At 39.2% G+C, this 27,910-nt stretch overlaps 1 protein-coding gene across 1 annotated transcript in view; it reads left to right on the top strand.

Moving 5' to 3' along the window:
* Nucleotides 1-27,910, top strand: part of sez6b (seizure related 6 homolog b) — a 173,944-nt gene that overhangs the window by 14,765 nt on the left and 131,269 nt on the right. The gene's annotated exons all lie outside the window — the stretch shown is intronic.

The following is a 27,910-nucleotide window of genomic DNA, read 5'->3' on the forward strand; positions in this document are numbered from 1 at the left end:
ACTTCAGGCAAGTCGAGCTGCCCGACATTCACAGAATTTACAGAAAATGTTACATTTTTGTGATTTATATCGTTATTGGACGATAGATGTCTTAATATCGGGATGGTCACTCACAGTGGACATAGATGGCCTCTTTCACTCCTCTTTCAAACCATCTGTCCTCTCTGTCCAAAATGTGAACATTGGCATCCTCGAAAGAGTGAAAGAGGCCATCTATGTCCACTGTGAGCGACCATCTTTGAACAGAGGTGGTGGTTTACGACACCAACTGTCTGCCATCTATAATCCAGTTTTGAGTTCCCTCCCCAGACGCCTTAACGCCCACTCACATCCTGGGCCATCTGACCTCAGGAATTCACATGACAAGGTGGGGCCAGGTTTCACAATGAGCTCACCCGAAACCCTGGCTGATTAGGTACCACACCCGCTTTCACACCTTGGCTCATGTGATTAGAGGATCACCAGGGGGTCCTTTGTCCCTCTTTGGGGAGATACTCCCACTGGGTTTAAATCTGGGACTCTCGGCCAGAACTGAAGAAGCTTCTCGGATGAGAGGTGAAACGTCTTCAAGCAACTCAAAGAAGTCCAGACGCTTTTCTTTGCAAATTCCTTTGACTACGATGACCTGGATGACTGAGAACCTTCACAGACGAGGAGGCATGATAATAGAAACCTAAAGACTAGATAACAAAACTAAGATCTGAGATTACAAATATTACAACTCTAAAAATAACTAAAACCTAGAACAAAATCCTAACCTTAGAATATTAAATAAACCAGAGTCAAAGTCCAAACACATAAATGCTGGGTCACAGCCCCAGGACCATGTCAATCATTTGTTTATGTGCTCTATAATTATAGTATAGTACTGTAAAAATTATTTCACAGTGTACAGGTTTTTATCAACATGTTCTTAAAAATATGCACATTGACACACATTAAAAAAGCAAACTGTGTAGGGAAATCTTAAAAAAAACCTGTTTCAAATCAAACACAGACACCATAGCAACTGTCACAGACCTGCAAAAATGTGCAGTGTGAATTCACAAGGAGATTGAGAATTGACTGACAAATGCCATAACAGCAAATTTTTTCTGACAGATGGAGGACCATCTCAACTTTCACAGTGTGCATGCTCAAATAGAATCAGTGGGTTTTCTTTATTGTATGTTCTTGACTTAAACTGACTCGTGTTGTGACTTGATGTTATATTAAAAACAGTGAATTGAAAATAAATCTCCTCACTGTCTTCATTATTCAAATTAATTTTATCTTGCAAAGAAACATGAGATGATATTTCAGAAGTGGGAGGACTACAAGAGAATGTTCTAAGAATGTTCAGGTTTATGAAATATTTCTGGTATATATTCTATTAAAATCCAAACATATGTAAGAAGAAGAAGAAGAAGAAGGAGGTTCAGAGTAAGAAGGAAGGAAGAAGGAAAAAGAAACATAGTGGAGCTATATTTTAAACATGGTCAGCAAATCACTCTCCTGTCAGAACAACTGATGCGTAAGTTTTATATCTTTGCAGACTGTGTTGAAAAATCAATATGCGAATTGAAGCTATTCATCTAACAAAAAGCCAATATTGTGCAATAAGCGTTTAAACAGTCAGACAAGGACAATTTAAACACAAATGTACAATACCGACATGTATGCAGAGTCATTACATGCAGGACAGCAGCACAATGTCTGTATGAATAAAAACTAAGCCTGCAACACAGGTTGCCGATACAGTATTGATTATAGTGTCAACATGGTACCCTCTTACAAAGACAACCTTTTTAAATGGCTAAACAGCATGTCCTTGTAGATCACACTCACAGTTAGGTGCAGACATGTACAACAGATAGACTTGTAGTCAAGACCGCCTAATCCGAGACCAAGACAAGACCAAGACCAGAGGGTATCGAGACCAAGACAAAGACCAAGACCAGAGGGTATCGAGACCAAGACAAGACCAAGACCAAGACCAAGTTGAGACGAGACCAAGACCGAGACCGAGTCGAGACGAGACCAAGACCAAAACCAAGACCGAGACAAAAAAAGTCTTTAAACTGCAGCCAGATGCTGCTTCGTTTACAGGCGTCAGGCATATTTATGTGTTTTTGCTTTCGCACAGCCCTCCTCACCGCTGTCTACTGTCTCACTCACTTACTGAGAGGACAGACGCACGCTCCACTTGACTGTCGCGTCTCTCACCCTCTCTGTTTTTCACATAATGATATTATCCTATATCCTCGCATGTGATTGGCAACAATATGGAGGGATTGGAGCATAACTGAGCCACTGTGTGAGAGCTGAGCAGCGAAAAGGAAATTAAGTGAGGGTAGAAATGACTGAAAGATTATTAGGCTCTGTTTTGAGTTTTGTTCAAAAAAGAATGACTTCATATAGGAAAAAAAATAAATATCACATATGCAGGACACCTTAAACTAGTTTTTTAATTAAGCAGCAAGGCAGAACAAAGTCGGGCCTGTATCAAGACACAGGGACTAAATCCCAATTCAACCAGACCCAGAACTGATCCGGAATTAAAACAGGACTACAACAGTTCAAAATCAGGACTACTTAGGACTTAACCAAGACGGAACCAGAATCAGAACTAGATGATAGTAGCACTGAAAATCATCATAGACCTGCACTACACTTATTTTTTAATTCTACCAAAGTACGCTATTTAGATTCTGAAAAGTTTATATAATTATTTAGCCTTGTTGTGCAAACAAGCCTGCATAACTTAATAAATATAGAATTTGAAAAGTAACAAATGGTATCTAAAAAGAAACAGGTACTAGATACATGTTCTGATGAGTTTTGGCAAACAACCATTTGACTAACATGTGTGTCTCACCTGCTCTTGTTCGATCTCTGTTCTGTCCTCATTCTCCATCTCCCTCTCTGCTCCTCTCTCTCCCTCTCTGTTCCTCTCTCTCCTCTTTGTGCTGACAATCAAGCCAAACACCAACATCATCAAATATACAGTTGAAACCAGATATTTACATACTCTTCAGATAAAAACACAAACACTTTTTTAATTGTAACATCAAATCAGACTAAATGTTTATTTTTTTAGATTGATAAATATAAAAACATATTTGTTAACTTTAAGAGTAAAGAGAAAACTATATGTATTTCTTAATTGCAAATGGCACCAAATTGTATTCAAAATTGAGCCACACTTATGGAGCTCCACAATTCTGTTCCTGGTGTTTTGGTTGACATCTCTTGATTTTCACATGTCACAGAAACAGGCTCTGTGTTTTGCCTTATATGCATCCACAGCTGTGCCACCAATTTACTCACATGGACTCTACTAACCTATCAGAAGCTTCTTAAGCTCAGAATGGGATCGTCTGGAGTTTTTCTTATTAATTAACAATAAACTTAGTGTATATGTTCTCCTAAATTTGATGAAAGGGATAAAAATAGACAGCTCTGTCTCTCTTTATTCTGTCATTAAACTAATTCAAAAGATATTTCAACATTTATTTATCTAAAACAAAAGTTTACTCTTGTCATGTATTGATATTTGACTATGTCTTAAGGGGATGACCTTGGAACCGGATGTTGTTGTCCGAGGGCGGCCCCCGTTAGGTGGCTAGTTGTCAGATCGACAGAGTTCAATAAAGCCAGATAAAGACCGTGCTTTATGTCCTGATTTAATTCAGAGTGCTCTGCCTAATTAAGTAATAAGGTGGGCACACAACAATGGCGACGAGGATGACACAAACAAGGTTTTTGTTTTTGTGAGAAGTAGACCCAGCGGCGGCACGGTGTTAGCGAAAACTTGTGGGCTAACATGGAAAAGTCAGGTATTCAACCGTTCGCCTGCTACACTGATCCAGCTACACTCGGACCAAGATGGACGCGGTGGTTAACATCCTTCGAGTTGTTTGCTGATGGGAAAGGTCTTATTTTGACGGATAATGCTACGGACGCGATCAGACAGCGGAGACGTGCTCTTCTACTGCACTTGGCCGGACAGGACGTGCAGGACGTCTTCTCCACTCTACCACAGACGGGAGAGGCAAAGGATTACACCGCTGCGGTGACTGCGCTCAACACTTATTTTGTTCCTCAAGTGAATGCAGCATCGCCGCCAAACTTTCCACAAATTGTCCCAAACACCAGGTGAGACTGTGCAACAATTTTGTATGTACGCGTTTAAGGCGAGCTGCAAAAGACTGTGTGACTTTCAAGGTGACACTGATAACCAGATAAGGGACGCTATCCTGAGTAAATGCACTTCTGAATATGTACGGAGAAAGCTGCTCGAGGAAGGTCCAGGCTTAACTCTAACTCGCCTGACGTTGGAGGTGGCTTCACACTGCGAACGCGTGGAGGAGCAGATGGCGGCGATGGCGTCGCCGGGGAAAAAGAAAGGAGAGGACACGATCAGCGGATTTTTACAGCAAAGAAAGAGAAGAACAACAGACCAAAAGGAAAAATGAAAGATGATAATAAAACAGACAGACAGTGTTACAGGTGTGGTTATACTGACCACATGGGCAAAGATCCCAAATGCCCAGCACGAGGACAAACATGTCACAAGTGTAATGGTAAGGACCACTTTTCAAAAATGTGTCGTACAAAAAGACAAAAGAAACAAAATGTGAATGCTGTTGAACAAGATGATTATGCATTTACTGTAAATGACGATAATGTACCTGAGAAACTTACCTTTTCTGTTGGGGGAATAGAGTTGAAAATGTTAGTTGACTCTGGAGCTACAAGTAATGTGATGGGAGAAAACATATGGGAAAAGCTAAAAGCTAAAAAGATAAAATGTCACTCATATGTACCCAAAGAGCAGAGGAATTTATATGCATATTCCTCAGCACAGGCACTCACGGTTAAAGGTGCATTCAGATGTGAAATCAAGATTGGTGACAGGACTGAAGAGGCTGAATTTATTGTAATTAGAGGTAATGGTGAACCACTCCTGGGGAAAAAGACTGCCATAAAGTTAGGAGTGTTGAAAATAGGTGAAAACGTGGCGGCTGTCACAGATTTAAAGCACACTCTTAAAGAAAAGTATCCAAAAGTGTTCAAAGGAGTAGGAAAGCTAAACACCAAACAGATCAGCCTGTACATTGATCCAAATGTGAAACCAGTAGCACAGCCACTGAGGCGCATACCTTATCATTTGAGGGATGCAGTGGAGAAAAAGATCAATGAACTAATCGACATGGACATCATAGAACGTGTAGAAGGACCTACACCTTGGGTAAATCCTGTAGTGGTGCTCCCAAAGAAATGTGACAAAGATATCAGAATGTGCTTAGATATGAGAACAGCAAATGAGGCAATAATCAGGGAAAGATACCCCATACCCACTGTGGATGAAATCTTGCAAGGACTAAACGGCTCTGCAATCTTCACCAAACTTGATCTCAAGTGGGGATACCATCAGCTAGAGCTTGCCCCGGAGTCAAGAGAGATAACTACATTTGCAGTGCATAACGGAGTATACCGATACAAAAGGCTGATATTTGGAGTCTCATCAGCTAGTGAGCAATATCAGCATGAGATCGCCAATGCACTAGCTGGCATTGAAGGAGTTGAGAACATTTCAGATGATGTAATCATACATGCACCAGACCAGGAAACCCATGATAAGCGCCTGCATGCTGTGATGCAGAGACTCTCTGACTGTGGCCTGACACTAAACGCAGAGAAATGTCAGTTCAACATGGACAGACTTGTGTTCATGGGAATACTGCTGACGAGAAAGGCATCGCCCAACTGAAGAAAGAGTGAGAGCTGTGGTGGAAGCCCGAGAACCGAAGAATGCTACTGAGGTGAGAAGCTTTCTTGGACTGGTAGGTTTCCGTAGCAGGTTCATACCACAGTTTGCTACACTCTCCGAACCGCTTAGACGTTTAACTCGAAAAGAAACTATGTTTACATTCGGGCCAGAACAAAAGCAAGCGTTTGAAAGACTAAAGACTGAGTTAGCCAGAGCAGGTACCCTAGCATATTTTGACAAAGAAGCCCCAACCAGAGTCATAGCAGATGCAAGCCCTGTAGGCTTAGGCGCAGTGCTAATACAAATACAGAACGGAGAAGAGGTACCAGTGTGCTATGTAAGTCGGAGTTTAACAGACTGTGAGCGAAGATATTCTCAAACAGAAAGAGAAGCCCTAGCACTGGTATGGGCATGTGAGAGACTACATCCATATGTGTATGGCAGGAAGTTTGACCTCATCACAGACCACAAGCCATTAGAGGTCATATACAGCCAGAGATCTAAACCTTGTGCACGCATAGAAAGATGGGTTCTCAGACTGCAACCATATGACTTTAAAGTAGTGCATATTGCGGGAAAACAAAACATTGCGGATTCACTGTCAAGACTGCTCTCTGACACCACGTCAAAAGACGTACACCAGCATGAATCTGAAGAATATGTGAGATTTGTTGCAGTTAATTCTACTCCAAAAGCACTCACAACAAGAGAGGTTGAAGAAGCCTCTGCTACAGACTCAGAATTAACAGAGGTGCGAAAAGCTATTGAAAATGGACACTTTGAAAAATGCAAAACATATGCACCCATTGCAAATGAACTGTGTGTCATCGGCTACATAGTTTTGTGGGGAACTCGCATTGTTTTGCCAGAAAACCTCAGAGCTCAAGCACTGTCACTAGCTCATGAAGGACATTTAGGAATTGTTGGAACCAAACAACACCTCAGAACAAAAGTTTGGTGGCCAGGGATGGACAGAGCTGCAGAAAAATTTTGTAAAGCTTGTCACGGATGTCAAATAGTAGCCAGACCAGATCCACCTGAACCACTGAGAAACACACTTTTACCGGATGGACCATGGCGAGATGTGGCGGTAGATTTACTGGGACCGCTACCTTCAAACCACTCAATACTTGTACTGATAGATTACTACAGCCGGTACTATGAGTATGATGTAATGTCGTCTACAACTGCTGAAAAAGTCATTGACTCTATTGACTGTATATTTAGCAGACATGGGCTACCAGTTACCATCAAATCTGATAACGGCCCACAGTTCAAATCTGAGTTGTTCAGAGAATATTGTGAAACTAATGGAATCAAACATATAAAAACTACACCAAAATGGGCTCAAGCAAATGGGGAAGTGGAACGTCAAAATGCATCATTGATGAAAAGAATCAGGATCGCACAAGCTGAAGGACTCGACTGGAAGCGAGAGCTAAGAAAATATGTAACAGTGTATCGCAGCATTGAACATCCAACCACGGGCAAAAGTCCAGCAGAACTCCTGTTCAACCGCAAAATGAGAGGAAAGTTACCGAACATCAGTGAGGGAAAAACAACGGAGTTGGACGTGCGTGACAGAGACGCTGAACAGAAAGGAAAATCAAAGATTTCGGCTGATGAACGACGGGGGGCTGAGTATTCAAAAGTTGACACGGGAGACACAGTGCTGGTTCAACAAGACAAAGTGGACAAGTTTACAACACCATTCAATGCAACACCACACAAAGTTGTAAGCAGAACTGGAAACCAAGTCATTATTGAATCACCAACCGGAGCTCGCTATCATCGGAATACGACACATGTGAAGAAATACGAGACAAATGAGACCATAGAAGGACACTACGAACAAAACACAATACCTAAAAGGGAAGAAGGTGAAACACCCACAAAGACTGACACCTTCACTCCAACACCACAAGAGGGCTTCCAGGGGCCAGAGAGATCAAGTAGATCACAGAGGGCTAAAAGGATACCTGAGAGGTTTCGTGATTTTGTGGTGAAATAAACTATAATATGTTAGGTTGAAGAAGTAACTTAAAATGGTTAAGTTTCAAGTTGCAAGTTCATATGTGTATGTGTCCATGTATATATTGGAAAAAAAAAAAGGGGTACGTGTGGTGAGACAGAAAATATAATTGTTAGAAAGTAAGACAAGAAAGAATGTTCAATGTTGAGAGAAAAAAAAAAAAGACATCAAAGTTATTAAGACTGAAGTTTGAATCTAAGGAAGAGGGGGATGTCATGTATTGATATTTGACTATGTCTTAAGGGGATGACCTTGGAACCGGATGTTGTTGTCCGAGGGCGGCCCCCGTTAGGTGGCTAGTTGTCAGATCGACAGAGTTCAATAAAGCCAGATAAAGACCGTGCTTTATGTCCTGATTTAATTCAGAGTGCTCTGCCTAATTAAGTAATAAGGTGGGCACACAACAACTCTAAATTAATGTTTAACAGTAAAAATAGTTTTTATGTTTTCTACCTAAAGTGTATGTAAATATCTGGTTTCATCTGTGAATATACTGCTGTGTATTGAAATTTCTCTTGTTTTGCATAGATATACTGAACAACATACAAAGCATAATATATAAAATAACATCTACCTGAGTTTTTTCTTTGAAAGAAGCTTCTTATGTCCATTGTTGTGTTCATCAGTACACAATTGAAACCGATTTAGAGAGTTTGTTTAGCCGTGGAGGGTAACAACTGAAAATATGAAATGTAGGCTAAGACTCTCTAAAAATCAGCATTGTTGTTCGGCTTTTATTTATCCATTTGTTGATTCACTCAAGAGCAAGTAACGCAACCAACTGATCAGTTTGATATCAATCTTTTGTGATACACCGTCATATTTACATTATTAGTTCAGTACGAATGATTTGCTTTGGTACCTGGTCAAACTTAAGCTCTCCTCTGTCTGCAGCAAACTCGCAGGCAGCAGCTTCTCCCCCCTCGCTCACATGCGTGCTGTGCTCAGTCGCCTAGTACCTGAGCTCGGATCATACCAAAATTAGGGGGAATTTACGACGGTGCCCCATGCTTCTGAAAAAATGACCCGGGCTTAAGCCCAGTAAGCCACCCCCCCGCTCCGCTAATGGTTGACTCCAAATCTCCGGAACACTATGTCGATTTGAGAACGGAAGATCGAAACAGCGAGACCAAGACCGAGACAAGACAAAAGTCCGTCAAGACCAAGACAAGACCAAGACAAAAGTCCATCGAGACCAAGACCGAGACCAAGACAAAAGTCCGTCGAGACCAAGACGAGACCAAGACCACGTAAAAGTGGTCTCGAGACCGGTCTCGAGACCAAGACCGGTCTCGAGACATCCAACTCTAACAACAGAATTGTAGGCATTTACGCTCAAGCGATATTTTGAAATATAATGCTATGAATAGTTTTAATTTATCAGGGAATTTCTTTTGGCTTGCAGCTACTCAGTGACTTAACTAAAAATAATTCAATTAATTTCAATTTTATTTATACAGCGCCAAATCATGACAACAGTCACTTCAAGACACTTTATATTGTAAGGTAGACCCTACAATAATACATACAGAGAAAAACCCAACAATCATATGACCCATTGTAAGCACTTTGGCGACAGTGGGAAGGAAAAACTCCCTTTTAACAGGAAGAAACCTCCAGTAGAACCAGGCTCAGGGAGGGGCGGGGCCATCTGCTGCGACCGGTTGGGGTGACAGAAGGAAGACAGGATAAAGACATGCTGTGGAAGAGAGACAGAGATTAATAACAAGTATGATTCAATCCAGAGAGGTCTATTAACACATAGTGAGTGAAAAAGGTGACTGAAGAAGAAATACTCAATGCATCATAGGAATCCCCCAGCAGTCTACACCTATTGCAGCATAACTAAGGGAGGATTCAGGGTCACCCGATCCAGCCCTAACTATATGCTTTAGCAAAAAGGAAAGTTTGAAGCCCAATTTAAGCCTAATACATGACTAAATCAGTTACATGTGTGCAGATATTCAGAGCTGGACTCCAATAATTTTTCAAAATTTAACATTGTTATCAATGACCCAAAACCAAAAGTACGGGTACGGTTTTTTAGTTTTCATCATTGAAAGATTTTTTTTCTGTATTTGCCTATAAATAAAACATGGAAAATTCAACACTAGTTTTAAAATTTGGAATCTATTTAAGAGAAAAGGAAAAGGAGTTGGTGCAGTAGTCAGTACAGACTATTGTTAACTTACTATAAGGTAACAAGATTCTAAGAAGTGAAAATACCATGGCCCACCTTGAAAAACAATGAACATAACCAAAGTCTTAGGTAAAGTAACTAATTTATTAAATAGTTTTATATGAAGCACTCCAAGAGGGAGCATGACAGATGTTTACTTTGATTACGCAAACGTTATGTTGAAGTAAACAATGAATAATAGGGTATTGATTTAAATAACAGGACATAAATAACTTGAGCATTTTATACAATGTTATATTATACTGTAGTATATTACTAACTATCTATGCAGCTCATTCTTTGATATAACAGTAGTTTCTTTAAAGATATAACAAATTTGGGGGTCAATGTGAATGAAAGGAAGATCAGAGGTTAAATGTGATTTAGATATAAACTATAATGTGATTTTACAATCACCATTTACCAGTGTCATTTCCTAAATATTGCCTATACAAATAAAGGGATTTTAAGTATATTTTTAAAGACAAAGAGATTTTTTTTGAAAGTTAATCTTTAATATCAAATCTACTGACCTTGAAGTAGAGGTCAGAGGTTGAATATGACAAGATACATTAAATGTTTATCCAGTATGTTCTATACAATGAAAAAACAAACCATAATTGTAAGAATCATAACTTCTAAGTGAAAGGCTTGGGCTAAGATATAATGCTAAAACCTTTTCGGCTTTTTTGTTTAAAGCCAGAATGACATGCACACATATATTCAAATGCAACCAAAAAGACAATCTCCTTGGCAAAGATTCTTTTTTAAAGTTAAGCATAAAGCAAGTACAAGAAATTATATGACAGCCAAGACTGTAGCAGTTTGTCTATGTGAAAATTCAGGGCATCATTGTCCAGTGCTCCACTTTAACAATGTTTCAATCCAGTCAATACTGCAGAGCCTCTCATTGCAAATAGTGCCAATGCAAAATGGATCCATTGATTACCCAGTGTTTTATCTCATCAGATCAAAGAATATTCCCTCTAATGCTTTAAAAGTTATTAAGGTATTTTCTTTCAAATTTTAGATGAGCTCCATTAATAGTGTTTTTCACTTTACCACTCTTCCATGGATTCCATTTAACCCATTGTCTTTCAGAGGATGGAGTCATAAAAACTAGACTTTAGTGTGGGATGCTTTTGGAATTTAATGTTGTTGTCAGGTTGGGTTAGGAGAACCCAAGAATGCAGTCAGGGAAGCAGCAGGAGGTCAAAATCAAGGCTTGCCCTTTAATGAGGCTGAACAGGCGAGAGACAAACATAATATGGGATGGGAACACAGCTGGAGCACACTAGATGAGGCAGAAGAAGCAGAGCTGAACACAAAGCACACAGGACAAGAGAATAAAACAGGAAACAGAATCACTGAGGTGCAGACTGACTAGATACAGGGAATAGAGTGATGGGATGAGAAAGGACGAGAGAGCAAGAGACAAGAGAGGGGGAGAGAGCGACACAGAAACATGACTGGGGAAGCAGCCAGCTAAACCTGGAGACAACTAGGAAATATAGGTCACACAGAGAACATAACAATAATGATTAAACAAGACACAAAATCCATAAACACAAAACACTGGGTCAACAACACAGGCACCCTAACAGTCATCTAAACAGTAAATACAAAATTGTAACAATTATAGTTATTTCAGATGCTAGTTATTTCACAACTTGACCCTGTATGCTAGCAAGATTTTTGCAAAGCTTTGAATTGTAGCTGTTCAAAACACCTCAAAATACTGCTGTAAAAATTTAAGAATAACAAAAATTACAAATTACCTCAGTAATAAACCAGTTTCTTTCTCTAGATGAAACTACAAAAAGATAAAGTTTCATATGTAGATGTATATACACTATCTCTACAGATATAGTTACATTACCGTATTTTTCGGACTACAAGGCGCACTTAAAATCCTGTGCTTGTCTGTGAAGGTTCTCAGTCATCAAGGTCATCGTAGTCTAAGGAGCTTGGAAGGAAAAGCGTCTGGACTTTTTTAAGTTGCTTGAAGACGTTTTACCTCTCATCCAAGAAGCTTCTTCAGTTCTGAACTGAAGAAGCTTGTTCTTCAGTTCTGTCAGATAAATGTTGTTGCTGTATATCCTAGTGGTGTGGATGAGTGAATCAATGTCTTGTTCACTCCTGGCGTACAGGTTGATGTCATTTATGTAGAGGAGGTGGTTGACGATTCCATTCCATGGTCGGTACCCGTAGCCAGTGTTGTCAGTGATCACACACACACACGCCTGTGCAGAAGAGTCGTGGAGACATGGTATCTCCTAAGTAGATCCCGCACTTTAAGGTTGACTTGTGCCACCAGTGTTGTTCACAGCATCCTCATCAAATTCCTGATCAATTCTCTTTGGGTCCTGTTGATCTTGTATAGTTCTAGGCATTCCAGGATCCATGTGTCAGGCATTGAGTCATAGGCTTTCTTATAATCAATCCAGGCAGTGCACAGGTTCGTGAGCCTGTTCTCGTAGCCTTGGCTGACTGCTCAGTCTGCTAGTAACTGGTGTTTTGCACCTCTGGTATTCTTGACAATCCTTTTCTGTGCCCTGCTCATATATTGACCCATGTGCCTGTTCATTTTAGCTGCTCCTGACAAGAGCTTCCATGTGGTACTGAGGCAAGTTAATGTAGTTGGTTTGGACCTGTCCCTTCTGTCGGTCCTTGGGGATCAGGACTGTCCGGCCTTCAGTAAAGCAATCTCAAGCAACTGTTTTGTCTACCAGTACCTGGTGTTTTGCCCCTCTGGTATTCCTGCCAATTCATTTCTGTGCCCTGCTCAAGTATTGAGCCATGTGCCTGTTCATCTTAGCCACTATATTGCCTGACAGGAGCCTCCACGTGGTGCTGAGGAAGGTTATTGGCCAGTACTTGGATGGAACCAGTCCCTTCTGGGGATCAAGACTGTCCGGCTTTCAGCCATTCCGGGTGTCTCTCGTTAATTGGCAGCTGGTTCTTTTGTGTTGCCAGATGCTCATGAAGTGCAGTCAGCTTCTTTAGCCAGTAGGCACGAATCTTGTCAGGGCCTGGTGCTGTCCAACTGTTCATACTGGAGAACCTTTCTTGGATGCCTTCCACTGTGATAGTTACTGGCCCCTGTTCAGAGAGGCTGTTGTGGTCTGCTGTTAGCGCCATTAGCCACTGAGCATTGCTGTTATGTGTTGTGTTCTTCTCCCAGATGCTCTTCCAGTATTGTTCCATCTCCAGCCTTGATGGGGTTGCTGTTCTCATGTTGTTCCCCTGCCACTGAGAGTACAGCTTGAATGATTCAGTAGAGTGCAGCTCGTTTATTCTCCTGCCTTATATCTCATGTATAACTCTTCAAGCAGCTAGCCAAGGTTGTGAGTCTTTGCTTAGCAGCTTCCAAGGCCTCACATGTGGACAACTTGCTATACTTCTTAGGCTACATTCACACTGCAGGTCTTAATTTTTTGATCAAATCCGATTTTTTTGTCTGGTTGTTCACACTACAAATAAAATGTGACGCGCTCTAGTGTGAACGGTTCACGGCCCACAAAGCGGCCCGCATGTGCATAAGAAGACGTCACAAACAACTCTTTTTACGGAAGTGAAAATGGCGGCTAGAGAGCTAGTAGGTGTTGTTGCAGCAGTCTATCAATTTCTGCACAGTCGTAACTGACAGAATTTTGACAAATTAATTAGAGAAAGAAGGACACTGAGAAAACAGAGAGCCTGTGCTTTAACAATGGCCTTGTTTGGCGCAGTGGCTGCTACTTCCGTACAGAGGTATATATGGATATATATATGGACACGGAGTCGTTTGTCTTCTCCAGCGCTGAAGTGTCAGTGACGTAAAAGACGGATTTAATGCAACATGACCATTCAAACAGCAGTCGCTTTCTCAAACATCAGATATGTATCAGATTCAGTACCACATACGAAAGTGACCTGGGTCGGATTTGTGCTGTTCAAACTGTCATACCATGATCGGATATGGGTCGCATACGGTCAAAAAAGTAGGATTTGATCCGCTTTCGCCTGCAGTGTGAACGTAGCCTTAGGCACCCCTTTCTTTATTGCACCTTTCTGTAGCTCCAATAGTTGGCTAACTTTGCTCCCTGCTACTTTTCTCTTAGCCTCTACTCTCCTTTCTATGGAGGGCACTACTCCTTGGGACTATTCATTTTGTACCCAAGCATCTCTGTGATCACTGCTGCCATAGTTTAGATCAGGTGGGGCTTTTTTTCTGTAATGGCTGCAGTAGGGATTATCCATAATGCTACTTTCACATCTTCTAGTAGACCTTCAGAGGGTACTTCACTTAATTGTTACTTCACTCAACGCTCCTTCTGTGTCGGTGGGAGTGATGATATCTTCCCCTTGCCCTGACATCCTGGCTCCCCCTTGCCGTAGCATTTGTGTTGTACCTTATTGATCTCCAGTTGTGATAGTAATTCCTGCTTCTGAATGTTGGAACACTGAGCTACTAGTTGTTTTGCCTTTAGTGTAGATTTTGGCTATCGAAGATCTAGACATCCCACATCCTCTTCATGTAACCCCTTCCAATGGGGTTACTTGAATAGTGGCATTCCAGCAGCGCCCTGTTCTCATCTCTTGGCCATTGCCTTCTTGTTCCAGTAGTCCACTTCTCATCAGTGTATTCTGGTTCCTCAACACCTGACGTACACTTTGTTGGGCGATGTCATGGACTTCAGTTATCTCTCCTTTACTCATATCCAAGCTAAGCTTGGATAGAGTGTAATTTTACAACTACGCTATCCTGCTGAATAAGTGTGTGGGTGTGTGTGTTGTGGGTGTATGTGTGTATATATGCTTGTTCCAACTCTCTCTCTCTTTAAAAAATAAAGACAAGAGTGACAACAGTCACGAATAGACAGTCAAGACAACAATGGCACTTAAAAAAAGTGCCACTGTTTCCAAAACATACACCATAGCACATTTCACAACCATCTTGCAAATGTTACCTTTCATGTTTTGCTGCTACTTTTCTGTCACACCCCTGGCACCGGTGCCCACCCATGCCACCCTGCCTGCACTGTGTTCTTCATCTGTTTGGTGCTCTGTCTGATGCTCTACTGCTCACTATCTGTACTCCTTGCATTTTCACTTTTCGCCTGTCTCCCTCTCATTCACACATGTGTATTCTGTTTTATCTCTACTGATTTTCATTCCTCTTCTCTCCAGCACATACCTCCACCTTTCCAGACTCTCTTTCACCTGCTCCACCTGTTCCCTCTCATCTGAAAACACCATTGTCCACAGAGATTCCTGCCTGTCCATCAAATTTGCAAACATCTGTCACTCTTACTGCATACCTCACCACTATCTCGCTGCGTTCATACATGTCCTGCACCATCATGAAACCATACTGCGGTTCACCGATCATAATCTGTCTTTTCAACCTAGCTTCAGCATCTTTTTCCCATAGTGTCATGGTATAGCTCTTCAACTTTATTCCCCTGTAGTCAGTACAGTTCTGCACATTAAAGTTTTTCTTGAAAATCAGTACCAGCACACTTCTTCTCCATTCCTCAGGCAACCTCTCAATATCCAGGATTGTGTTAAACAGTTTGATGAAAAAGTCCACTGCCCTCCTAGACATCTCCATACCTACACAGGTATGTCGTCTGGACCAGCCGCCTTTCCACTCTTCATCTTCTTCACAGCTGCCCCGACATTTTCCATGCTCTGCATTTCCTGTCCTCCACGCATCCTCCTCTCTCATTTACTTTATTCATTAGCTCCTCAAAGTACTTCTTCTATCTTCTGAGCACACTCTCTTCACTTGTTTCCTTTTCTGTCCTTAATACCCCTAACCTGCTGCACATCCTTTCAACCTTGATTTCTTTGCCTAGCCAAGTCCTTTTCTCCTTGTTTAGTGTCCAGCATCACATAAACCATGTTATAAGCCTTTCCATTTGCCTTTTCCATCTCTCTCAGCCATTACTTGTTTTAAACATTTACAGCCTGCAGTACAGTATTATATACTAACATGCAGCAGCTGCTGAAATACATTGTCCAATGTCACCTCCACAAATGTATCTTGCCTGTAGACAATAGCAGGGCTCTCCAAATGATTACAGCTACTCTATCCATTCTCTGGAATTCAGTCTCACTTTGAAGTGCCTGACCTTTTTAGGGTGCCTCATGTGATGATTTAAGCAGCGCCCTTGTCTCTACCTGAAAACCTCCTCATTTCCATGATTAACTCCGGGAGCTTTACTTCCTGCTGCTCATAAAATATACAATGGCCATTATGCTGCTGACCTTCCAGATTCCTAGCCTAATATATTTAGGATAAAAAATTCATATGTGGTTGCAAATCATCATCAATGATGTCTCCCAGCTGCTTCCTGTCACTGATGTGGAGTGGGGAAAAAATGGAAGAGGTGCAATGGAAATGATATAAAAAGTAAGATGTCAGAGAAAGGAAAAAGTAGAAAAGAAGGAAAGTGGATTAAACAAAATGGAATAAAAAGTGGCTGAATTGCCACCCTAAAGCCTAATCACTAAACCTTCTTAGGTTTAATGGAAGTCACAGCTTTCCTGCTTGAGTAAGTGAGCTCATGGGAGCTTGGAATCTTATAGGAAGGTGGAATAAGAAATCCTTTTATGAAAGCACACATTATAAGAAAACCCCACCCACACCTTCAGTGTGAATTTAATAGTTACCACTGTTTGAAATTGCGCGTTTATTAATCACACCATCCAAAGGTAAGTTTGCAAATATGAAAACTGTAAATAGTACACAGGGAGCATCTAAAAGAACCTTCTTTTTCTTTTTTTCCAAGTAAATCAAAATGAGATGAGATCAGTCATATTTTTAACGTATAAATTTCATTGGTGAATATTTAAAATTAAAAAGAAATTATTAAATAAATATTGGGTTAGTTTTTTAAGTTCACAAGCTGCTCTACCTGTCTGATACCATGAAATTACAGCTTATACTGCATCACTTTTAAATGCCAAGGAACATGTCGACAATAAAAAACTATAGGATAATCTATGACTGAACTGTTGAGGTGGATCCTCATGTCAAACAGAGCCAAACTTTGATTGAAATTAGAAGAGTGTAATCTATGTAAATTAAAACTCCAAGCTTCAGATTGTATTTTCTACTCTAGGCTATGGATGATGTCAGTGAGGATGACATTAATATTATCATACCAGGCACAAATATACTGCAGTTCAGTTGTTCCGGTTCCAAGTAGCACCCAGTTAGTAGACAGGCAGCTTGGAGTAAAACAATATTAAAGTAAAACAATTTGTTTTAAACAGTGAATGAATTAAAAGGTTGCACCAATTCCTAGTATAAGTACAATGTTTATTAGACCACTACCCAGTCTGATATTATCATTATTATTATTATTATTATTATTATTGTTGTTGTTGTTATTATTATTATCATTATTATTATTATTATTATTATCATTTATGATTTTAAGCTGAGCTGATAAAAAAAACTTTTAAGATCTTAAAGAAGATTTTTAAGATACTAAATTACAGTTACTGACTTCTAGTCATGAACAGGAAAAAAATATCAAAAATGATTCATTTTAGTGGTTGAATGTTATGTTTGATTTACCCTGTATGGTATAAATGTAGTCTGTCGCACGGCTAACACAGGGAGACAGACACAGAGAGACAGTCACACATATGGGCAACTTTAGAATAACCTAATCCCACTAACTGGATGTCTCTGAACCCACGCAGACACAGGGAAAACATGCAACTCGGGGCAACAATGTGCAACAAGGGTACCAAAATGTTTTCTGTATTTTATTTTTATTTTAACAAACATCAAGTTGATTTTTAATCTGTGTTTAATGCAACAACTAAATAAATGGTAAATGGACTGCTTTTAGCTTTTAGCATGGAACAACATGACTCATTCACACAGTCATACAAGCACCTTTTCTACATCTAAGTGCTTTCTTTCCAGTGTTCACACACATATTCACACTCTGATTAGCATATTAGAAGCAACTTGGGTTCAGTATCTTGCCCAAGGATACTTTGATGTACTAACTGGAGCAGCCAGGAATCAAACCACCAACCTTCTGATTAGTAGATGATTTGTATGAATTGTATGAATTACTTGGGAATGGTTGTGGCTCACCTCCTGAGCCACAAATCACAAATAACTGTGTGTTTGTGTATCTCTGTGCCTCTGCTCATACACTGGTTATGTGTGATACCATTCACAATGCATGGGTCTGTATGCGCAATTGAATGTAGTGCTGTGTGTCTGGATGTCTAACCACTCTCTGTGGAACTTTATCAATCAGAGGTGGATGCCATATTTCTCTCATTTGTCTTTTGGAGTTCCATTGGATCCTGGTACATTATATTTCACTTTATATAGTCGTCTCCAAGCTACTGACACCCATGCCCCCACACCCACATACACACCATCATTTGCATCCATACACTGTAGCTGACCTGCATACTAGGGCTGCATGATTTTGCATAAAATGAGAATCACGATTTTTTTGCTTAGAATTGAGATCACGATTCTCTCACGGTTTTCTTTTCCAATATAAATATTTATTGCACTTATTAACTGCACAGCAACTTCGTAACAGTTGAGACTGAACATAAAAACAATAAATGTCTCACTTGTCTACTCTTACGTACAAAACCTTAAAATACTTTTAACAATAACATTTTGAACAGTATTCTTTCCGTGTGTAAGGTGATAAGAGAGGTAGGTAATAAGTATGTTTCTTAAAATGTAAACCACAATTATTAACAAAATATAACGCTTGACATGACAATATGATAGTTGACCATGGCAGGACCACAACAGAGAACATTTTTTATGCAGCCAGCTGCTTAAAGGTTTTTTGCCAAGAAGACAAGTCGGTCAATATTTTGAGGCTTCAGTGAGGAACAGAGACACATTACAATGTCCCCCGTGCTGAACACCCTTTCAGAAGGGGAACTTGTGGCAGGAATACAGAGGTATTTTTTGGCCAGTATACAAATTCGTAGTGTTAGCTTGCGGTGCTGCTACTATGGCAAAACACAGCTTGCAAATGATATCTTTTTGACTCTCATCGTCTTCTTTGAAACCAAAAAACTTCCACACGGAGGAATGAGAACCTTTTCTTGGAATTAATGTTACAGTGAGGTTGTCATTCTCACCGCCATCAGTGAGCTTTTCCTCTGCGCTCATTGTGTTTTCTCCCCTCAGGCAGTTTCTCTCACGTGCTCTCCGTTGTTTTTTCCCTGCCAGCTGGCTTCTGTATCACGTGGTATAAGGCTCCGCCCTTGTCATTTGTTTAAAAAGGAAGACTGAGCGCTTGTTTTCATGCAGATTATGTCCCGGATCAAAATGCAGTACAATCGTCATCTTTTTTTTTTTTTTTAATCGTTATCATTTGGAAATGAGATCGCATAAAGTATGAATTGCGATTTTCTAACGATTAATTGTGCAGCCCTACTGCATACATCACATATATATAGCCCTTAACAGATCCGTAGGCTCCTTTTTTTTTTTTTTTTGCCTGTCCCTTTTGGCTCTTTTGCCATCAGAATTATTGTCTAAAGGCGAAGAAAGATGCCCAAAGGATTTACTTTACCAAATGGACCATCCCAGCCTTGCCGTAATGGTCTATTTGATTGACCTTTTATTGTTTATTTTATTTTCACTTCCTAAATATGGGACAGACTTGACTGGGGAAAAGAAAGGGGAGAAAGAAAGAGGGAAAGAAAAACAGCGGGGAAGAGGGACGGGGATAAAGAGAAAAAAACAAAAACCAACAAAATAAGCAGACAAAAAATGCATATATAAATCACCTGGATCACCTGCTGAGAAAGAAAAAAGAGAAAACAAGCAGAAGAAAAAAAAGAGCAACATAATAAATAGAGATGGACCAATCCGATATTACGTATCAGTATCGGTCCGATACTGACGTAAATTACTGGATCGGATATCGGAGAGAAATAAAAAATGTAATCCGATCCATTAAATATCAAATAAGCACCTCACAAAACTTGCAACATGGCGTAACTCGGCTCATAACCGTAGCACGTCGGAGCAGTGTGCTCAGTGATAGAGCGGCTGTGTGTATTTGTAGCCTCGCTACCAAACCAGCATTTCATCTCCGAGGAAGTTATCCCAGAGAGAAGTAAAGCAAGTGTGTAAGTTCATCTCTGAATGTTTGTAAAGTGTACCCACGTTAAGCTTAACAACCGACATATGGAGCGACTGCCTCTTCTTGCTGCTACTTCAATCATGAAACTGATTAATGATCAGCTGATCGGCTTTTCTGTTGCGAGTCCGTCTCTCTTCTTTGTTTTTGGCCCACTTTGCACCAGAAAGAGGAAACCAGCGGCTAAACAACAGCAGCACGTTTAAGCTTGATAAGCTGTTGTTAGAATTTATTTAATATTACTTTCTACACCAGGATCCTTTTCTACGTAGCTGACGGCTGGTAACTGTGCAGGGGCGGATCTAGCAAAGTTATGCCAGGGGGACCGATATGGCATTAACAGGGAAAAGGGGGGCACAAAGACATACTTTTCTTTCTTATTCTCATTTAAAATGTCTCGCTTTTAATAAATAATTATCTGAATCTTACACCCAAAGTTTTAATCTGATGTAAAATGTATAGAAGTCCATTACTGTATATAGTAACTGTTAAGTCTAATATACCCTAGTAAGCTATACTATTTTTTTCCTTTGGGAAGATACCATCTTTGCAGTCTGGAATTCTGTTGAAGAAAGATGTTGAATCTATTTAATTATTCTTGAAAAATAATTTATTTCTGTGCATTTTTTTTTCACACTGCATCAAATTAAAGTTGATTACGTCGATTAAACATCACGAGGCGGAGGGTGAGGGGTGGTTCCCTATTTTTTTTTGCTGGGAGTTTGCAACCCTATTCGTTAGATTGCTTAATATTTCTGCTAAGTACTCTTTACAATACCAGAATAGGAAGGATGGAGTAGGTTTAAGTTTATTAGATTGATCAGTATTGGTGAACTATGAAATATTTTGGGTGCAGTGTATTTTTTACATACAAGTATAACAGAATAGCTTTAGTGTTGTTGTTTATTTAAACTTGAGTATGAACTTGCAGCAAGATATTAAAAAAACAGTTTTATTGATTAAAAAACAGACTATATCGGATTCATATCGGTATCGGCAGATATCCAAATTTATGATATCGGTATCGGACATAAAAAAGTGGTATCGTGCCATCTCTAATATATATGTATGTATATATGCATATATACATATATATATATATGATGTATGTAGGATGCCCTACCCCAAAACCCTGGTTTTGCATAAAAAACACCCAGCACGCCCCTGCGGGCGGTTTATCCTTCAAGCTCGGGTCCTCTACCAGAGGCCTGGGAGCTTGAGGGTCCTGCGCAGTATCTTAGCTGTTCCCAGGACTGCGCTCTTCTGGACAGAGATCTCCGATGTTGTTCCCGGGATCTGCTGGAGCCACTTGCCTAGCTTGGGAGTCACCGCACCTAGTGCTCCGATTACCACGGGGACCACCGTCACCTTCACCCTCCACATCCTCTCGAGCTCTTCTCTGAGCCCTTGGTATTTCTCCAGCTTCTCGTGTTCCTTCTTCCTGATATTGCTGTCATTCAGAACTGCTACATCGATCACTACAGCCGTCTTCTTCTGTTTGTCTACCACCACTATGTCCGGTTGGTTAGCCACCACCATTTTGTCCGTCTGCATCTGGAAGTCCCACAGGATCTTAGCTCGGTCATTCTCCACCACCCTTGGGGGCATCTCCCATTTGACCTCGGGACTTCCAGGTTATACTCGGCACAGATGTTCCTGTACACTATGCCGGCCACTTGGGTATGGCGCTCCATGTATGCCTTGCCTGCTAGCATCTTGCACCCTGCTGTTATGTGCTGGATTGTCTCTGGGGCATCTTTACACAGCCTGCACCTGGGGTCTTGCCTGGTGTGATAGACCCCAGCCTCTATGGATCTTGTACTCAGAGCTTGTTCTTGTGCTGCCATGATTAGTGCCTCTGTGCTGTCTTTCAGTCCAGCTTTGTCCAGCCACTGGTAGGATTTCTGGATATCAGCCACCTCCTCTATCTGCCGGTGGTACATACCGTGCAGGGGCCTGTCCTTCCATGATGGTTCCTCGCCTTCCTCCTCTTTCTTGGGTTTCTGCTGCCTGAGGTATTCACTGAGCACGCTGTCAGTTGGGGCCATCTTCGTGATGTATTTGTGGATGTTTCTTGTCTCATCCTGGACTGTGGTGCTGACACTCACCAGTCCCCGGCCCCCTTCCTTCCGCTTAGCATACAGCCTCAGGGTGCTGGACTTGGGGTGAAACCCTCCATGCATGGTAAGGAGCTTTCTTGTCTTTATGTCAGTGGCTTCTATCTCCTCCTTTGGCCAGCCTATTACCCCAGCAGGGTACCTGATCACGGGCAGGGCGTGGGTGTTGATGGCCCGGATCTTGTTCTTACCGCTCAGCTGACTCCTCAGGACTTGCCTGACCCTCTGCAGGTACTTGGTGGTTGCAGCTTTCCTAGCGCCCTCTTCATGGTTCCCATTCGCTATGGGATCCCCAGGTACTTGTAACTGTCCTCTATGTCTGCAATGTTGCCTTCTGGTAGTTCAATCCCCAGTTCTGACTACCTTCCCTCTTTTTGTTACCATCCGACTACACTTCTCCAGTCCCAACGACATTCCAGTGTCATTGCTGTATAGCCTGGTAGTGTGTATCAGTGAATCGATGTCTATATATATATATATATATATATATATATATATATATATATATATATATATATATTTATATATATATATATATATATATATATATATATATATATATATAAATATATATATATATATATATATATATATATATATATATATATATATATATATATATATATATATATATATATATATATATATATATATATATATATATATATATATATATATATATATATATATATATATATATATATATATATATATATATATATATATATATATATATATATATATATATATATATATAAAAAATATATATATATATATATATATATATATATATATATATATATATATATATATATATATATATATATATATATATATATATATATATATATATATATATATATATATATATATATATATATATATATATATATATATATATATATATATATATATATATATATATATATATATATATATATATATATATATATATATATATATATATATATATATATATATATATATATATATATATATATATATATATATATATATATATATATATATATATATATATATATATATATATATATATATATATATATATATATATATATATATATATATATATATATATATATATATATATATATATATATATATATATATATATATATATATATATATATATATATGCATATATATATATATATATATATATATATATATATGCATATATATATATATATATACGCGACATCATCCTAGTGCAAAGACAAGTGGAAGCAGACAAAAACAACAAGCACGCATGCTACAAACTTTACCCGCGTCATTTAGACAGTCGTCAGCACATGATTCTCCTTATGGGGACCTGATATGTTTAATATGCTGCTGAGAATATACCCCAGAAGAAGCGTATAGTATAGCTTTTATTTTGGAAAGAGCCATTTCTCTGTAATAAACTCTCTGTTCCAAAGATGAGTGATTTCTCGATCTGATAGATTTATTTATTTTTTTATTATTTTGTTGTTTCAGCAACATTAAATTTAAAAACTGTACTTTTGAGTTAAAATATATATTTATAATTTTAATAAATGAGAAATTATAAAGGCATGAACATTTTTTTGTATCGAAAAAATATCGAACCGTGACACCAAAGTATCGAACCGAACCGAACCGTGAATTTTGTGTATTGTTGCACCCCTAATAAATATATATATATCTGTATGTGAAAGCTCTAAATCTTGGTTCTTATGGATATGTTTTTTTTCCAACCATATAGAATGGAGAATTAGTTAGGTGGTCTGGACAATACATTTTTCAGCTTACTTCCTGTTCCAGCAAATTCCATTACCTATACATTAGTAGCTTCTCATTGTCAGGATCCCGGGGTCTGTGTTGTGGAATTCTCAATGTAGAAATCTGGGCTGGGGAGACACACAGAATATGTAAAAAGAAGAGAAGAAAGCAGCTCCAGCTAGGAAGCCTTTGAGTGAACTTTGTTCAGTCTCCTCTCCTTCACCTGGTCAAGCTTTCCAGAAATGCAAAGGGGTTCTGGGGTTGCAATCTTATCTTAGGGCATAATGAAATCTCATGGCAACATGGAGTATGTATCATCTGATAGCTGAGATGTCCACCAACTTGGAGAACACAATGCTGGTCTCTTTCAGATGTGTTTTTACATTTAGAGATCATGAAAACCTTTCTAGATATACTGATTCAAAATTTGTGTTTGCATAGATAAAGATGTCCAAAGAAAATAAGTAAATTATTTGTTTATTTAATGTAGATAATATAAGGATGAAGATTTGTGGATAATGTGCTTAGCCCAGTTCACTTTTTTCTGTCCAGTCCAATCAGTGATTATAACATTTACTAACCCTTGTTCAGATGGCAGACCTTCTTTCATTGTAGGCTTATCCTAGCATATAAGAAAACTATGCTAAATATGCATAATAATATTCATACTATGCAACTGTGCTCTACTGCCTATTTGTGATAAAATAGTATGTGTCAAGTTGGAAGTGAGAATGTGCCTATACACTTAATTTTGTTACAAACTAAATAAGCAAGATTTAAGCTGACACAAGTTAAGGCCATTACACGAATTAAAACTTTTTTCAGTATTGAGCTTTTTTGAATGTTTTTTTCTTTTGTGTAGTGTTAAGCTAAAGAAGATTCCACCACATTTTAGAGATGGCTGTGTGCACTCACAGTATCTTTCTCCTAAACTCCTCCAAACATTTTGGTTATCATGATTTTACCCCAAAATTTCATCAACAGATAAGATTTCCTCCCATTTATTTTGAGTCCAGTTCTTGTGTAATTTTTCTCCCTCTTTCACTGCCTTTAAAATAGCTTCTTCACAGCTTCTCCACCATTAAAACCATTTCTGATGACGCTTCAGTGGTACAGTAGATCGATCAACTGAAAGGTCAGTTGCATTTGTTAGGTCTCTGCTGGATTTTTTTTCTTATTTCTTAAGGACATGACTTCAGATATTCTTCATCTGCTATAGTTTTGCTCCTTCTTCTTTTGTCCTCCAATTGTCCAGTTTCCTAAAATTTTGTAAATACACACACCATATCAAGTTTGCAAAGTTTTTGGCTTATGGTTCTTTGGAAATCTTCTTGTTGGTACAAAAATACTATTTTATTCCTGTCAAATTGTATTATTGTTGCCATTTTTGTACATTTAACTAAAGAAATGAAACCAAATGATGTATTTTTGCAAAAGTCTGCTAATGCAAGTGCCTAAAAGATAAAATTTTAAATGTCTTTAATTGTGTTATGTGTAAATACAACAGTTATTCATTCCTATAGTTAGTTAGTTGCATTTTTATGCCTAAATCATGTATAGGTCAGTGTTAAAATTGTTTTAAAAAACAAAAATAAAATAAATAAAAAGGACTGGACTGAAAATGTGTGAAAAAAACACCCAATGTCCAAAGAAAGCCTTTGAAAGCCCTAAGCCTGGAAAGCTATTGCTATATACTATTTTCAATTCAATTCAACTTTATTTATAAAGCACCAAATAACAACAACAATCGCCTCAAGGTGCTTTTGTAAGGTAGATCCTACAATAATACATACAGAGAAAAAAACCCAACAATCATATGACCCCCTATGAGCAAGCACTTTGTCAGCTGTGACATTGTGCTGTGATTATACTGACAGTCTTTTTGTTTAATCAGAGCCTTCCCCATGCATATAGCCCAGGCATGCATTCATGATGACACCATAAAGGGCCAAGGCCAAAAAGCAATTGGTCTGAAGAGGGCTCACAACAGATACAAACAATAGTCAGCAAAGGTTTGGCTTCAGATAGTGCAGGGTATCGAGTGATGGATCAATACCCTCAGCTGCTTTAGCTGAGCCAGACACCATCGCAGTTCAATAAAGCACAGTTCTATCTTCAGTCTTTGTCTGTGCTGATGGCAAAGATTGATTGGGAAGCATTTGTCAATGCTGAGACAGTTTTCAAGAGAACTAGGTAACATTCACATCCTTTTGGGAGCATCTGTGCAATCACTTTAAGGGATTTTCTTGCTCATTTGCAATATGTGCATTTTCCTTACAGACTAGATTTCTTTGCATAGTTGTTGACTTGTAATAATCACCCTTCACATTGTATTAAATTGAGTTAAGCACCCATGCTTTTGCTCTAAAACCACTGAGCCTTCTTTGAACACTGAGGCCTGTTTGTTTATTACATTAACACTAACACTACCATGAAGCTATGTGATAGAGGAGCTAAAAACAGAAAGATAAATGACATACTTAGGAAAGATACCTGAAACAGAGGACAATAAATTCAAACTAATGTGCCAATGCATTATGCATGAGTTTTCTTCTTCTTATCATAAACATTTGTATTTTTATCCTTTGACTTGTTCATTATATCCTTTACTCTCAGAGAAGAAGAGATCAGCTTGGTTCTTTCAATGTGTTCATTGGATTGGTTTAAATTTTAAATCATAGAATAGTACAGACACACAAGACTGTAGCCAAAAGCGAAATTTTGTTAGCAGTAAAGTAAAGAGCACACTTTGTTTCCTTATTCATTATGTTGATGACTGTACAACAGACCATCCAACTGTGAAACGCTGTCTGAGTCACTAAAACCTGATTAGTGGTATGGCAATGGTCAAAGGCATGACTTTCATAGTGACTTTCATAGTGGCCACTTTAATCGGTATTCGGCCATTTTATTACCTACAGAAATGCCCCAGTCCTTCATGGCATATATTCTAAAAGGTGCTGGAAACATCCCTGAGAGAAGTTTGGTCCACATTCTCCTTGTGGCGGTGGTGTGGTCCCTGGCTCAGCTGCAGGGGAGGGGTGGTGCCATGAGCTCAAGTGGCGGTGTCAGCGAGGTTGAAGGGACAGGTGGATATGATTGTACCTTTTTCAGTGATGTCAGAGACCAGAGAAGAAGTGTACAGCTTAATGGAAAGTTGGCTGATGTGGGTGCCAAGCCCAAAAAGCGTTACTGTCTGAATAATAAACGGCAAACCATAACATAAACAAAGTGGGTTGGGTTACAGTCCTTTACAACACATCCCAAAGGTGATTTATTAAACTGAGATCTGATGACTGTGTCGTATGACAGTAAACTGACTGTCATGTCCAGGACTGTAGACATATATAATGACTATAAATGATCTGAGCTTATGGCACTGCATGTTATCCTGCTGGAAGAGCTATCAGAAGATGATGATCTCCACAGCCACCATAATTACTGTAGTATGTAAACAATCCACTGTTGGAACTTTAATCTTAGCACATGGGACAGTTAATGATCTCCAACGACTTCAGTCATTCACAGATAGTTCAACCTCATCACAGTAGATCCCGACAACATACAGATCTTTAGTGAACATCTGTCTCTAAGTGATCTTTGGTCAGACTTCCTTATGTTTAGTTGTTGAAGTCCAGGTAATAGCAATCCCTGCAAGTTGTTCAGGGCGAAGGTGAAGGGTATGTCCTGCAAATCAAAATTTTCACTTAGTAATAGTGTCTGTGAGGACATATGTGCCTTCAGGTAGTTTGTTGTTGGTAACTCAGTCCTGATCAGAGATCTTAAAAATCATTTGCAGGCCACATTGTGTGGTATGAGGCACTGGGAATTTTTTATTTGTTGCCGTGCACGGTTCATATGCATACAGGGCACAACTATTGAGCTGAAAAGATGTATTTTTGTAGCTGGGAAAAGCTGCCA

The sequence above is a fragment of the Oreochromis aureus genome, linkage group 14, assembly GCF_013358895.1.
Source record: "Oreochromis aureus strain Israel breed Guangdong linkage group 14, ZZ_aureus, whole genome shotgun sequence".
In the NCBI taxonomy this organism is placed as follows: domain Eukaryota; kingdom Metazoa; phylum Chordata; class Actinopteri; order Cichliformes; family Cichlidae; genus Oreochromis; species Oreochromis aureus.